At 37.1% G+C, this 13,831-nt stretch overlaps 1 protein-coding gene and 1 long non-coding RNA gene across 3 annotated transcripts in view; one reads left to right on the top strand and one right to left on the bottom strand.

Moving 5' to 3' along the window:
• LOC137274461 (protocadherin-9-like) overlaps positions 1-2,581 on the bottom strand; it is a 39,415-nt gene extending 36,834 nt beyond the window's left edge. For both annotated transcript variants that reach the window (XM_067807657.1, XM_067807658.1), the window contains exon 1: positions 1,234-2,581. The gene's annotated coding sequence lies outside the window, so the exon portion shown is untranslated. The remainder of the gene's footprint in view (positions 1-1,233) is intronic.
• Positions 1-13,831, top strand: part of LOC137274466 (uncharacterized) — an 89,874-nt gene that overhangs the window by 37,557 nt on the left and 38,486 nt on the right. The window lies entirely within an intron of this gene.

Genomic DNA, 13,831 nt, shown 5'->3' on the forward strand with positions numbered 1-13,831 from the left:
GAGTCCTTTCTCACAAAGTGATCTTGGTTTTAAGACTGATGCAGCACACCAGGGGATAGGAAAGCCATTCTTGATACTAACCTATAAATTGTTAGATATTCCCTGAAAAACTCTCTCCTATTGTTCTAGCATTTAAAGTACAAGTACTTTTTTGCTTTCAATATTTTTTATGCATGCCACCTAAATTTGTCTCCATAGTTATTCCCAAAATATTCAATCACTTACCAAAAACTCATTCCCAACATCTAGATTCCTTTTTTGGGTTTGCATGCCAGGCAAAAAAGAACATCCATATTAAAAGAGTTGTCTCCATTTCATATACCGGCGGCATTAATGGTACTTGGCTGCTTTGGATGCAGAGCATTTAATCATAGGGGCCATATACTGTGGCTTAATTCATATACTAGCTATGATGCTTCCCTGATGACAATGGTGTCTCTCATGAATGATAAAAAATTCTCGAATTGTCAGGAACAATTTCGAGGATCTGTAGATCCCAGACATCTCCAAGATTGCAGGAGCCATACTCTTGACGGAATTGTGCTGTAAAACTGTTTGCCTTGGCACGAACACTTACATCAAAACCTATTTTGAAACTGGTCAAAGGCAGGCGTGACACAACTTGACCTAGAAACAGGCCCTGTAGCTCACCTAGCATATATCATTCAGAATCCATCTCCCTAACACCAGTTCACCAGTTTCGATTCACTTGGTAAACCTACGTTGGGTTAAAAAAGTAATTTTGCAACCATGCAGTTGAACGCAGATCATGACATCTTACATAAATGGAATATTTATGGCATCAATCTATCAAATGCAGGAACAATCATCTCTCCAAGGCTTTTATGGTTTTAGAGTAGAAAGTTAGGAACATTTAAATCTTACACCAAAATTGCCTCCTGAAAAAGGATTGGAGCCTACTGGCCATGAATAACCTCGTAACATGTTCAGCCCATTTAGCTAAGTAGTTGACGTTACATAAGCATGACAAATGATGTTGCATGACGGATGATGTGGCATGACATGTCAAACAATCATGAAATTACATCAAAGAAAACATCTTGCAAAGGGAGAAATATTATCTACATAGTGAAACATGGCAGATAATATTGGTTTCACATGCCTTCAATGAAACATGGCTCATACAGTGTGTTGAATTGGCTAATTGACAATGTCATACATGGCTTTGAGAAGATCTGCAAAGTGACCTCTACACAGTCAATCACTACTTACCATGTGTCTCGATCCACAACCATCGTAATGGAATCTATCTATCCAGTGCACACAGCCCATGAATCATGTACAACTCATTAGCTTAAATACATCGTTCGCTGCTACTTCCTGTCTATCATTGTAGTTCAACTTCTGCAGCATGTGAACTCACTCCGTCTCAACATTTGGCATCCACTTCACACGTTTTACAAAAAATATTCATCCCAGGTAGAAAGGCAATTAATGTGCTGCACGGTGCTACATCTCAATGTTAAACTTGTGAGGCACAGACACTCTAAGTGTTTTATTTACATTCCAGTGTAACACGTATAGATACTTTAAGTGCTACACTATTGTAGAAACACCTTCAGTGTATCCATTTGTTACATCCAGTGTTAATTGTTACACAATGTTACATTCCATGTCACACTCCTGTAAACAGCATTCTAAACTGTAACACAGCATTACATTGTAATGTTACAGTCACAACAGCTGATAAATGTTACACCTGTATGTTACACTTCTGTAAAGCAGACAATTCAACAGCAACACAATGTAACACCTCAATATAGCACTTTGTTAATAGAGGGAGTCAGAGTGGAAAACAATTGAACATCCCAATTACACTCTGTAACACAACAAATACAGGTGTATCAGTACATCCAGACAGTGCAACAGCTCTAACTGTAACACAGTGTAGCATCCAAACTTGACGTTTACTATGACGGATGATCAAAATATACACACAGTGTTATATCCCAATGTTTCAGCCAATGGTATCACTTATCATGTCACAGCATTAAAACCCAGTGCACCACATCTAGTTGTCCTGCCAATTAAAGTGTGTCACAGAGCTACATCTGCAATTTTCTGTCTGTTTCAGCATTAGAACTCAACACACGATTATCCAAGCTGAGACAACCAGGAGTGACATTAGACGACTACAGCTCTTTCCTGATCATGTAACAGCGCTAATTGTCTGTCTTCCCTTGAGAAGTTCCTCCCATCATTAGGTTATTTCACAACAAAGTCATATCTAGACCAGTCCTTCACGGTAAATAAAATCATCATAAAAAGGGAATAATTTTTTCAGTCCGAGTAATGTGAAAACTTGTACCTCTTCATGTGACTTGCACACACTCCGCAATACGAGACCTCAAAGGTATAAACTTTCACAAGATTAAAATTATTCTACCGATGAGAAAATATTCATGATCAGCTCCTTCGCTTTTCCCCTACTTGCTTCAGTGCAAGCACTCTCCAATAAAATCGTTCTCCCATGAATCCAGCTCTTTGTAGAGGTACACTCCAAATTACTTATCCTTACATGTTGAGCAGAGCTACAATGAAGGCTGGTTTGTACTGCACTATCGCCTCACAAATGACAAAAGACGTTCGGCAGTTTGAGGAATCTACACACACACAAACACACGCTGCTGGCGAGAGAAGAATAAATTAACCTAAGTCTCATGGATCGAATCTTTTCAGTAGCTCTCTTCCCTTTCACTAGTGATGAATGGAGGAAAAGCAATGGCTACCAACAACTTTTTCATGTACCCTACCCATGACACTATATGAAACCCCCCAGCTTATCTAGTTTGTAGTTTTAACAGATCCTTTTTGTGTGGAGTTTGCTTGCAGTCGCTGATCAGTCAGTTAGAAGCAGGGTCAATACTGCCTAGAGATGTAGGGATAGTACGATTGCAAACCCATCTCGGATCGGCTTGTTTCATATACATGAAATTACATTTAATGGGTATACACTCCAATTGCTTCATTCAACAGCCATAAAACCATCGGCAATAATTCCTCAGAACTCCGAGCTAAGTGAATGGTGTGCGAACTAATTTCTACATATGGTTTAAGATTATGAGGGGTCCGTTAAAAGCTGGGCTGATGCCCTTTTATTTGATGTGAGAACATTTAGAAAGATCACAGTCAAGAAATTATCTTTAATAAGGCATTAGTGGATCAGTGACGTGGACTAAGTGAAGATCTCTCTACAGACTTTGTTCCAAACTTTTGGTGACAACCATTCAAGGAAATGAGGCAGGTTTGAATAACATCAATCATATTAAAAAAGTATCATTAAGTAAAGTTGATGTTCTTATTGATGTTCTGCATTACACTATTGAAGAAGATTCTTTATAAACTATACCACATATAGAAATTCTGTTTGACACAGAGTTTGTGGGTTAGGATTAATGCTCCTGTGTATGAAATTATCATTCTCTCATTGATTACTGATCAATAAAGAACAGATAATCCACTGGCGAGGAAAATGTGCCGTATAATATGACATTTGTTACTGTCAAATGCAAACACACCAAAATAGGAAAAATAATAACAAATAAAAGATTAATCGTTGAAAGATTTCTTTATAAATTGAGAGCCTAGTCTAGTTATCTTTGATGATATAGTCTTTTAATGATAAAAACCCATTCTACCTTTATTACAATGTATGTATACAACACATTGATTACATCAAATAATATTCAGAGGATGTTAGGTATTAAGACCATGGAATGGTGTCATGTATGAAACTTTCAGTCATCAAACGAATGCCTGGGTTCCAACCTCGTCAAAGGAAAACCTATCCCTATTGTGTTTCCCAGTGCTGTAATCCTGCTAGAATTGTAAACCATACTCAAACATTAAAACACACTAATCTGTGTCAATAAATTGAAAATGACATTATTTTCAGTTTCAATATTCACAATACATTCCCAGTTGTTCAGTATATTTCAGTCTTAAAACTAAAATATGTTTGTCTTAAGACTAACGTTAACCCCTAATTCCAAATGAATTGTCTATGAATTCAAAAAGAAATTTCACATTTGCATTATACAGTTCATGAATGTTTAGCCAACACATAACTGAATTGTAAAACAATACCTTCATGTTTTCATCTGCAATAGTTTCACTTGAAATCTCCAACAATAAAATGATGATATGAAGGATTATTTTCACTTTTAAGTGCAATGTAAGTAGAGCCTAAAACTTTGACATTTTATACTCAACTCTATTCTCTGCATTTTATTAATCAAAAAGCTCCCAAGTGGCATGAATATAAATTTTTATTTATTCTGTTAATCATATTTCCAGTATTCTGGATGAGACATGCAGTGGAAGCTGACAGCAGGTGACTTCAGATAACATGATTCTAGTACAACATAACGAGAGAAACTTGAATTGTGCATAGCAGCTGGGGTGAGTTAAATAGCTGGTGCAGCATTTACTGTAGCTGAACAGGAGACAACCATTGTAAACTAAACAACCATTGTCTATTAGTAGCTAGAAGCTCACCTGGTACAGTAACAGCACAACATCTGACACAGACTGAATCTAAGCAATGGGTAGTCTGACTTATGTCTGAAGCTATTGTGACACTATTCTTCAACTTATCTGAGGCTTGTATACCCCTCACCTGAAGCTATTCTGACACTACTCTTCAACTTATCTGAGGCTTGTATACCCCTCACCTGAAGCTATTAAGACACTACTCTTCAACTTATCTGAGGCTTGTATACACCTCACCTGAAGCTATTAAGACACTACTCTTCAACTTATCTGAGGCTTGTATACACCTCATTTGAAGCTATTCTGATGCAAAGTCAGAAGCACATCTGAAGCTAACCTGAAACTATTCTGTAACCATCTAAAGCTGTGGCTATTCTGCAGATAATATGAAAATTATTTGGAGGAAATCTGATGGTAGCACGACACGTTTTTGGAAGTAATCTGATACTAGTATGAAACTAATCTTACACTATTCTGATGCTAACATGAAACATACCTGAAGATAACCTGAACCTATTGTGACTCTAGTCTCCAACTTATCTGGATCTAACCTGAAGTTCATATGAGACTCACCTGAAATGATTCTGATGCTAAACTTAAACTCATTTAAAGACTACTGTTACTGTTGCTGGTCTGAAACTCATCTGAAGGTAGACAAAAGCTAGCATGAAACTTACATGAAGGTAACCTGACATTAGCATGAAACTTACATGAAGGTAACCTGACACTAGCATGAAACTTATTTGAAGGTAACCTGACATTAGCATGAAACTTACTTGAAGGTAACCTGACACTAGCATGAAACGTATTTGAAGGTAACCTGACATTAGCATGAAACTTACTTGAAGGTAACCTGACACTAGCATGAAACTTATTTGAAGGTAACCTGACACTAGCATGAAACTTATTTGAAGGTAACCTGACACTAGCATGAAACTTATTTGAAGGTGACCTGACACTAGCATGAAACGTATTTGAAGGTAACCTGACACTAGCATGAAACATATTTGAAGGTAACCTGGCACTAGTATGAAACTTATCTGAAGGTAACCTGATGCTACAACTAGTCTATAGCTAACCTCAGCCTAATACTAAAACCACAACATGAACGAATGTGGCACAGTTCCAGATTTTTCCCACATGACATCCCAGACAGTGATTGTTATATTTCAAACTTACATTGAAATAGCATGTGTTTGTGACCTTGTCAACACCTGTCATAATCCATATTTAACAAGCATGAATATTTATATATATGCTTAAGGTACAGTGTGAATCCAACAACAGACATTTCCCTCATGGTGGAGCAATCGTTTTGTCACTTTTGTTCCATTTTATTTTGCCAATTTCCAAAATGAATTTTATATTCCAGTGCATGCTGTAACATTGAGAATACAAGGAAATACTTTCCAGTAATTCAGCCTTCCTCTGTTCATAATTAGCAGGAAAACTAAATATCTATCATTATGTTATTCCAGCAAATCTTTTCCTCTGATGTGATCTTTGCAATGTAATATTGATGTTTGAGGGAATTGTATTTTTGTGCTGTGAAAGCTGTTGAAGAAGGTGAGACAGAGCAATCAGCATACACGCCAATTGTAATTTCCCTCTTGACATAGTGAGCCGGCAGTATTTACACCATTTTTACGCACAATCATATTTGACACAACAAAAGATATTTTGAATTAGATTAAGTTCCAGGATTATTAAAAACAGCTTGAGTTGTGATAGATTTGAGGCTTTAGATGCATAATCAGCATTATCAGGAGAGTGAGGGTTTTACAGTGCTTTCAGCAATATTCCAGCAATATCAAGGCCAAGGACACCAGAAATGGGCTTCACACATTGTACCTACACGGGGATTCAAACCCATGCCTTTCGCATGACAAGTAAACACTTTAACCACTTCCCCACTGCAACTCAGCATAATGATGATGATGATGATGATGATGGAGATGATATGTCATAGTTTACTCTCTTGTTCATTTACATGTGCACTACAAGATCTCCATTGTGTATCTGAGTAATACTTCATACATTAGAAAATATTTCGTTTTGAATTGTCAGTTATTACTTTGACCTTTTTCGAGGTAGTGTTGGTGGAACAAAAAGAAAAATTCAAAATTGGTCATCTGTATAAAATAGATTTATCAGAATAGATGGCGACAAGAATCCATCCCTACACTTGACAAATGTGAAGGCCAGGATAATATATTGCCCAGTACAAGTCAGTAAGAAGGGCTCCATTGCATCGTTTGACACATCCATTATGTTTTTTGTGGAAGAAATTATCCCTGTGTGGAGTTTGGCATAATGTGTCCCTAGTGACATATCATTCATTCATTCATTCATTCATTCATTCATTCATTCACTCTATCTTACCTTATCTTATTTTATTTTATGTTATCTTATTTTATGATGCACTCAACAGTATTCCAGCTATATGTCAACAGTCTGTAAACAACGAAATCTGGACCAAAAAGTTGAGGATACAAATGATTAATTTCTGAAGGTATGCATATATGAAGAAAAAATGAAAGGTACAGCTGTATGCATGCTAAGGCATCATTACTGAAGAGTTACATACCTTAGTCCTACCAGGATCAGCTGGAGTGTGATTGTGTCCTGATTAAGTATTGTCTGCTTGGTTAGTTCTCTTGCTATTCGTTTACACATCAGTGCCTAATGAATAGTGATGTCATAACTTAAGGAAAAATGGCCACATCTAGTGATTTGTAATGAGTGCCATGACATGCTACTAAATGCCACGGTGGACTCAAAAAGTCTGATGCTCAAATCAGCTGAGCTATATAAGTAGTTCTTGTGTGCTCTAATGACAAAGGGAGATAATTTGCTCAGGTTTGTTTAAACTGTGATATGATCAACAGTTTCAAGGAGTAAAATGTCCATGACCTATTTTCTTCCAAACCAGAACTGACATATCATGTTATAACTAAAATTTTGTTAAAAACACCAAACAAGTTTTACCAACGTGGTAAACAACTATCACATGTGTCACGTGAAGATTAAAGTCTTCCGCCACTAAGCTGACATGCAATGACACACTGTGCCATTAAGGATGAGAAGAAATATAATTATCCAGGGCAGATGTAAGCAGTCAGCCTGTAAGACAGCAGTAGGCTGCAGATGGGTGTTAATATAGCACTCCATGTACATGTATCAATCTGATCCTGTAACACACTGCCAAAAGGTTCTTCAGATTCAATGAATGCTTACATTATCTGTGTGACATTAATCAATTTTGAATAAAATGTATGTAGCTCTTTTTTTGCATTACTGTAAGTGAGTGTGTGAGTGAGTCAATTTCCATTAAATGTATGTAACTTTTTCTGTATTTCTGTGAGTTAGCAAGTCAGTTTCCAGTATATGTACAAGGGGGTATAAAAAGGTTCCAATTATCACCAAGTAGTTACTAAGCAATCAGGATAAAAGTTTGACCATAATATCAGTGATCCATGTCTTGTGCTATTTCCTCCTACACACCAGTACCCCCAAGTATGGAACAGACTGAGGCAAGCAGTGTAATTGCACTTAAAGGGCTGCACTCCATGACAAATTCACGATGAGATGAAATCTGTTTATGGTGATGATAGCCCGTCCTATGACACTGTTGAGGGATGGAAAAGGAATTTCCAAACCAGTCACATGTCCCTCACAGATGAGCCAAGATGTGGACGCCCCTCTTTCTGACTGATGATATGGACACCATGAACAGAATCGAGGTACTAGTTCAAGAAGATCGCAGTGTAAAAATACAAACGGTCATGCATGAGACCAACTTGAGTTCTGTACATGTCCAAAGTGTCAGCATGCTGGGTTCCTCATAGTCTGTTGTACAGACCCTGAAGCAAATATATCCAAGAAAGCCCATGCAAGTCTAGAAAATGTGGCAAGTTCCACAGCTTCTGAAAATGAAGAAAGTCTCTGGGCTCCATTTCATTATATTAATATTTTTTAACTATGAACTTTTTTCAGTAAAATATGTTCATTTCAGACACTAATTGTTAGTCTAGGTTCCTCGCTTACTGGCTACTCTTGAAAGACAGACTCAACATAACATGTCACAACAGGCATTGGAGCTTCTGGAGCAGGATGAAAAAGATTTTTTCAGAGTGTTGTAACCATGGACGAACGTTGGGTCTATTTGAATTATCCAGAGAAGAAAAACCCACTTTGTGAACACAATTTTGATGACATGAATGGGGTCATTCAAGAGTTGGCGGGTTGGTTTTCTATAAAATCAGGGGACTTCTATTTCTATTCAGCCAGTCTGTGCATGGTCAAGAAACGGTGGGAGAAATGTGTAACTTGGGATGGTGTCTATGTTGAGAAGTCATAAGGACACAAAAGCAAAATAAACTCTACCCTTAATGAGTCTTGGTGATGATTACAACTTTTTAATATCCCCTTGTATGTAACTTCATCTTTTGAGAGAGTCAATTTCTAGTAAATCTATTTAACTTTAATGGTACTACTGTGAGTGATTGAGTGAGTGATTGAGTGAGGGAAGTGAAGTGAAACATTTTGCATAAACCTGTGATAATGACTATGGAGCTGACAAACACAAAAAACACAGATCAAAACAGGGACTTAAACCCACGATGTAATCTTGGCATGTCAAAGGGACACAACTCTGCACAGCTAATTGCAGTGCCTTAAACGTCATGCTCTATGATGGATAAAGATGCTGCATTTATTCATTCCGTGAAATGTTTCTTTCTGAAAAAGCTTAAGGGTCATGAATTTTATTTATATACTATCCATATTTCTCAAAACTCTCCACTTCAAATAAAATAACAGAAAATATTCATGATCCTTAAATGTTTTGTTCAGCACATTATAGACTCATCAATGCTCCTTTCAAAGGGAGAGAGTTGTCATTTGTTCATGAAGAAATACGATACCTAACACCAGTGGCCCATGCACACTTGCACTTAATCACACACAATGTCTTCCTTTACATGGAAAAGAAAGTCCAAACATAATTACAAGTTGCTGGATTCATTGTAAAACTGTAATGACTTTCTTTATTCAGCAATGATTTCGCTGCTTTTAAATTCTGTAAAAGAAATTACTCAAATTGGTTAACAAGTCTTGTTTGAGTGTTAGGGTATTGTAAGTCCTCTTTGAGTTGTTGCACCTGAAAACTGTTATCTAACCCTATTGGTGCTTAGGTGCTGTTTTGTGGATTTTTAATCAGTGAGTAATAAATCATTTATTTATTTATTTATTTATTTATTTATTTATTTATTTATTTATTTATTTATTTATTTATTTATTTATTAACTGTTCCAAACTACACAAATGTACGGTTTCACTGCATCAAACAAGTGAATCTACACATTCAAAAGAATCTATAAAAAACCGGACTCTCTTGATACTTTAACAAAGGCTCCAATGACAGTCAGCAGCTGGATCATGTATCACAAAAAGACAACATTTACTATTGCAACATATTTGCCTCACTCCATCACTGAAAATGGAGACCATCAAAGCAAAATGACAAACAGAAACTGTCTGTTTACTCAAACAGCAGTAAAGTCGTGGTGTAACCATGCATGGGACTCATCATTCATTATCTTGTGCCTCTGGACAGTAATCGAGACAATTCAGGTATTACCATGAGTAATTATCAAGTTATCTCTTAATTGTTGCAATCTATGAAGATGAGGTGACACGTGTAAAATGTACTGAGAGCTTCATGGACTGGGTGAGGTAGTCCAGTGGTAAAGGTGCTTGCATGGCAAAGGTACTGGTTTGTAAAACTCTTGTCACCATATTTCACATATTTGTTCCCAACAATGATGAAACTACAATTCATTGAAAAGGTGAATTCTGATTTACAGTATGGAAAAATAAAATTAAGACATCACTTTAACATATTTTTACTGTGGTAGTGGTGATGATGATGGTGATGGTGATGATGAAAGATGATGAAAGATGGTGGTGGTGGTGATGATGATGATGATGATGATGATGAAAGATGGTGGTGGTGGTGGTGATGATGATGATGATGATGATGATGAAAGATGGTGGTGGTGGTGGTGATGATGATGATGATGATGATGATGATGATGATGATGAAAGATGGTGGTGGTGGTGGTGATGATGATGATGATGATGATGAAAGATGGTGGTGGTGGTGGTGGTGATGATGATGATGATGAAAGATGATGGTGGTGGTGGTGATGATGATGATGATGATGATGATGATGAAAGATGGTGGTGGTAGTGGTGGTGATGATGATGATGATGATGATGATGAAAGATGGTGGTGGTGGTGATGATGATGATGAAAGATGGTGGTGGTGGTGGTGGTGATGATGATGATGATGATGAAAGATGGTGGTGGTGGTGGTGGTGATGATGATGATGATGATGATGAAAGATGGTGGTGGTGGTGGTGGTGGTGGTGGTGATGATGATGATGATGATGAAAGATGGTGGTGGTGGTGGTGGTGGTGGTGGTGGTGATGATGATGATGATGATGAAAGATGGTGGTGGTGGTTGTGGTGATGATGATGATGATGATGAAAGATGGTGGTGGTGGTGGTCGTGGTGGTGATGATGATGATGATGATGATGAAAGATGATGGTGGTGGTGGTGGTGATGATGATGATGATGATGATAGATGGTGGTGATGATGATGATAGATGATGATAGATGATAGATGGTGGTGATGATGATAGATGGTGGTGGTGGTGATGATGATGATAGATGATGATGATAGATGATAGATGGTGGTGGTGATGATAGATGGTGATGATGATGATGACAATAGATGATGGTGGTGGTGATGATGATCATAATAATCATAATCATAATTATATTCATCATCATCACCCTCACTCTCACCATTGTCATCATGACCCCCTCCTGGGAGAGGGCCATGTGACTATCTCTGTCATCTCCACTATCATCTCTGATTCATACCATTGATTATAAGCTTCCATCAATACCTGTCCTCGGTCAGCCTAGCTCTGTGTCAGTTTAGTCTGCCACTAACAACTGCACCTACACAATGTAGGAATTTGTTTGCAGAGCTCCGCTACAGAACTGACAGTAAGAATATCTCAAATAACCAGCTCCAGTAAACAAAGACTAAGTCCAAGATGCCACTCAACAACTCAGCACAATGTCTATTTAGCTGGGCAACAATGTCCACGTCTGTGGTCACTACTTGTATGTCCGTAGTCACCACAGGACCAAATCTGTCGCAACGTCTGACCATCAATGGTCATCATCGACCCACTAGACTTCAGGTAATGATTACTTCAGCCTCATTAACCCTAAATCCTTTGCGCGGGCAGTTGTAATTAAGACCTGACAATAAGCGCCTGGGGAAGACTTGCTATAGTCTCGGGGTCATATAATGACATCAAATGGATTCAGAACTGATTAAACTAACCTGCTATCTTTTCATCCACTCAAGGCTGTTTTACGCCAAGTTTCAGCCAAACCATGGGATGGTTAAATGTTAAAATGTTTCGGTTGTACATCTTGTGATTAATTCCTGTTGCAGTGAGATTTTAATTGACATGAGAGCCTCATACCACTTTTAACAATGTCTGCTTCAGCAGGTGTATAACACATTTAAGACATTCACCATGGTTACAAAGATTAAAGGGGTAAGATGCTTTTCAGGAACTTAAGCCCTCCATTGGGCCATCTATGTTTGAAGGAGTGAATTGGAAAAAGTAGCTTATTTAACCATTCTAACTATCTCCTATTCATACAGAATTAGAAACTAAAAATCTTTGATGTGACAACTGTAGCCAAATCTGTAGGCTGACACAGCTGTTCTTTATAAAAGGTTGATTGTCCATGGCAATTGCATCACCAGCCAAGCTGCAAGAAGTACTTATGAATTTGACTGTTGTCCACCATTTTTGCAAAGATGAGTGTTGTCAAAGATCAATTATGAATAACCCGACTCTGGTGTTTTCTACAGAGACAATTGCCCAGGATGACGATGTTGACTTCAATGGTCTAGCCAGGCTTAGATCCGGTTGGAGTGCTGGGTATTACAAAATCATCACAATTATAATCTTCACAACTGAAATGGGATTGTTATGCTTGATTTGTTTGTCAAATGGTATGGGATGGTATGTTTTTTTATGCATTAATATACTGAAATAATTACCCTTCTTAATGGTTGTTTTATTTTTTAATATCCTCTCTATGTCCATGTACATTTTTTAAAGCAAACTTGATTAATAATCCATCATAAAATATGCATTAGAGACTATTCAACTGTTCTGTGACCAGTAATGAGCGACTTGTCCTAAAGACCAGGTAAATGGTCAAATTAAGCTTCTGTAGTCTGCCACAGTCGCAGCACAAATTATTGTGGTTTGTGAAGATTCTTTACATTTTGAAAGTGCATAATATGTTTTATGTTTGATTGAAACAGATATGGCTATTTCTCATTGAACACTATATTTCAACATCCTTTACAGTATGCAAAAACACTGCCCATAGAGTGAATGAGTGAGTAAGTGGGTGAGTGAGTGAGTGAAGTTTTATATCACTTTTGACAATATTCCAGCAATATCATGAGGGAACACAAGAAATACACTTTATACATTGCACCCTTGTGAGGAATCAACACCCAGGTCTTCGACGTGAGAGTGAATGCTTTGACCACTGACTGTCTCACCAATACTTTTGTTTAAATAACACAGATTTTGTAAATAATAAAGTTATGTAAGCTGATACAGATGGAAACAAAAAACTTTTATAGATAAAACTTCTATAGTGTTTGTAACAAGGTTACCAGGCAACTTCTAGCCCTTTGATCATTCATCAGAAAATCCTCAAATTTTCTAACAAACAATAAGGAAGTTGTTAAAAATGTTTCATGTCTTCTTTCAACTTACATAAGGCTATCAAAGACATGGTTATATACTTTCTTCATTACCATTAAGAAATATAACATGATAATAACAATCAATACATGCCTAATATGACCTGAAGTTCACACAATTGGATATTTTCATCAGTGATGTAATATTATGTTATGTATGAGATTGCATTGTCCATCTCTGTAAGAAATCTCTGCTACAATCAGTGTCAATTGCACAATCCTAATTATGTTATAAGTGTCTGTTCATAAAAAAATTAAAAACGCTGCATAAATCCTGCCTAACTGGTGGCACATGTGACAAACACATGCAAAGGCAAGCCAATAATACTTTTGAAATTTATTAGCATTTGTGAAATATGTGAAAATGGAATAATTTTGGTCACAATTGCATCAGATTTGGAACGTGTTCAACAAATTCTCTTTTCAGGCT

This window comes from Haliotis asinina, chromosome 2 (assembly GCF_037392515.1).
Source record: "Haliotis asinina isolate JCU_RB_2024 chromosome 2, JCU_Hal_asi_v2, whole genome shotgun sequence".
In the NCBI taxonomy this organism is placed as follows: Eukaryota; Metazoa; Mollusca; class Gastropoda; order Lepetellida; family Haliotidae; genus Haliotis; species Haliotis asinina.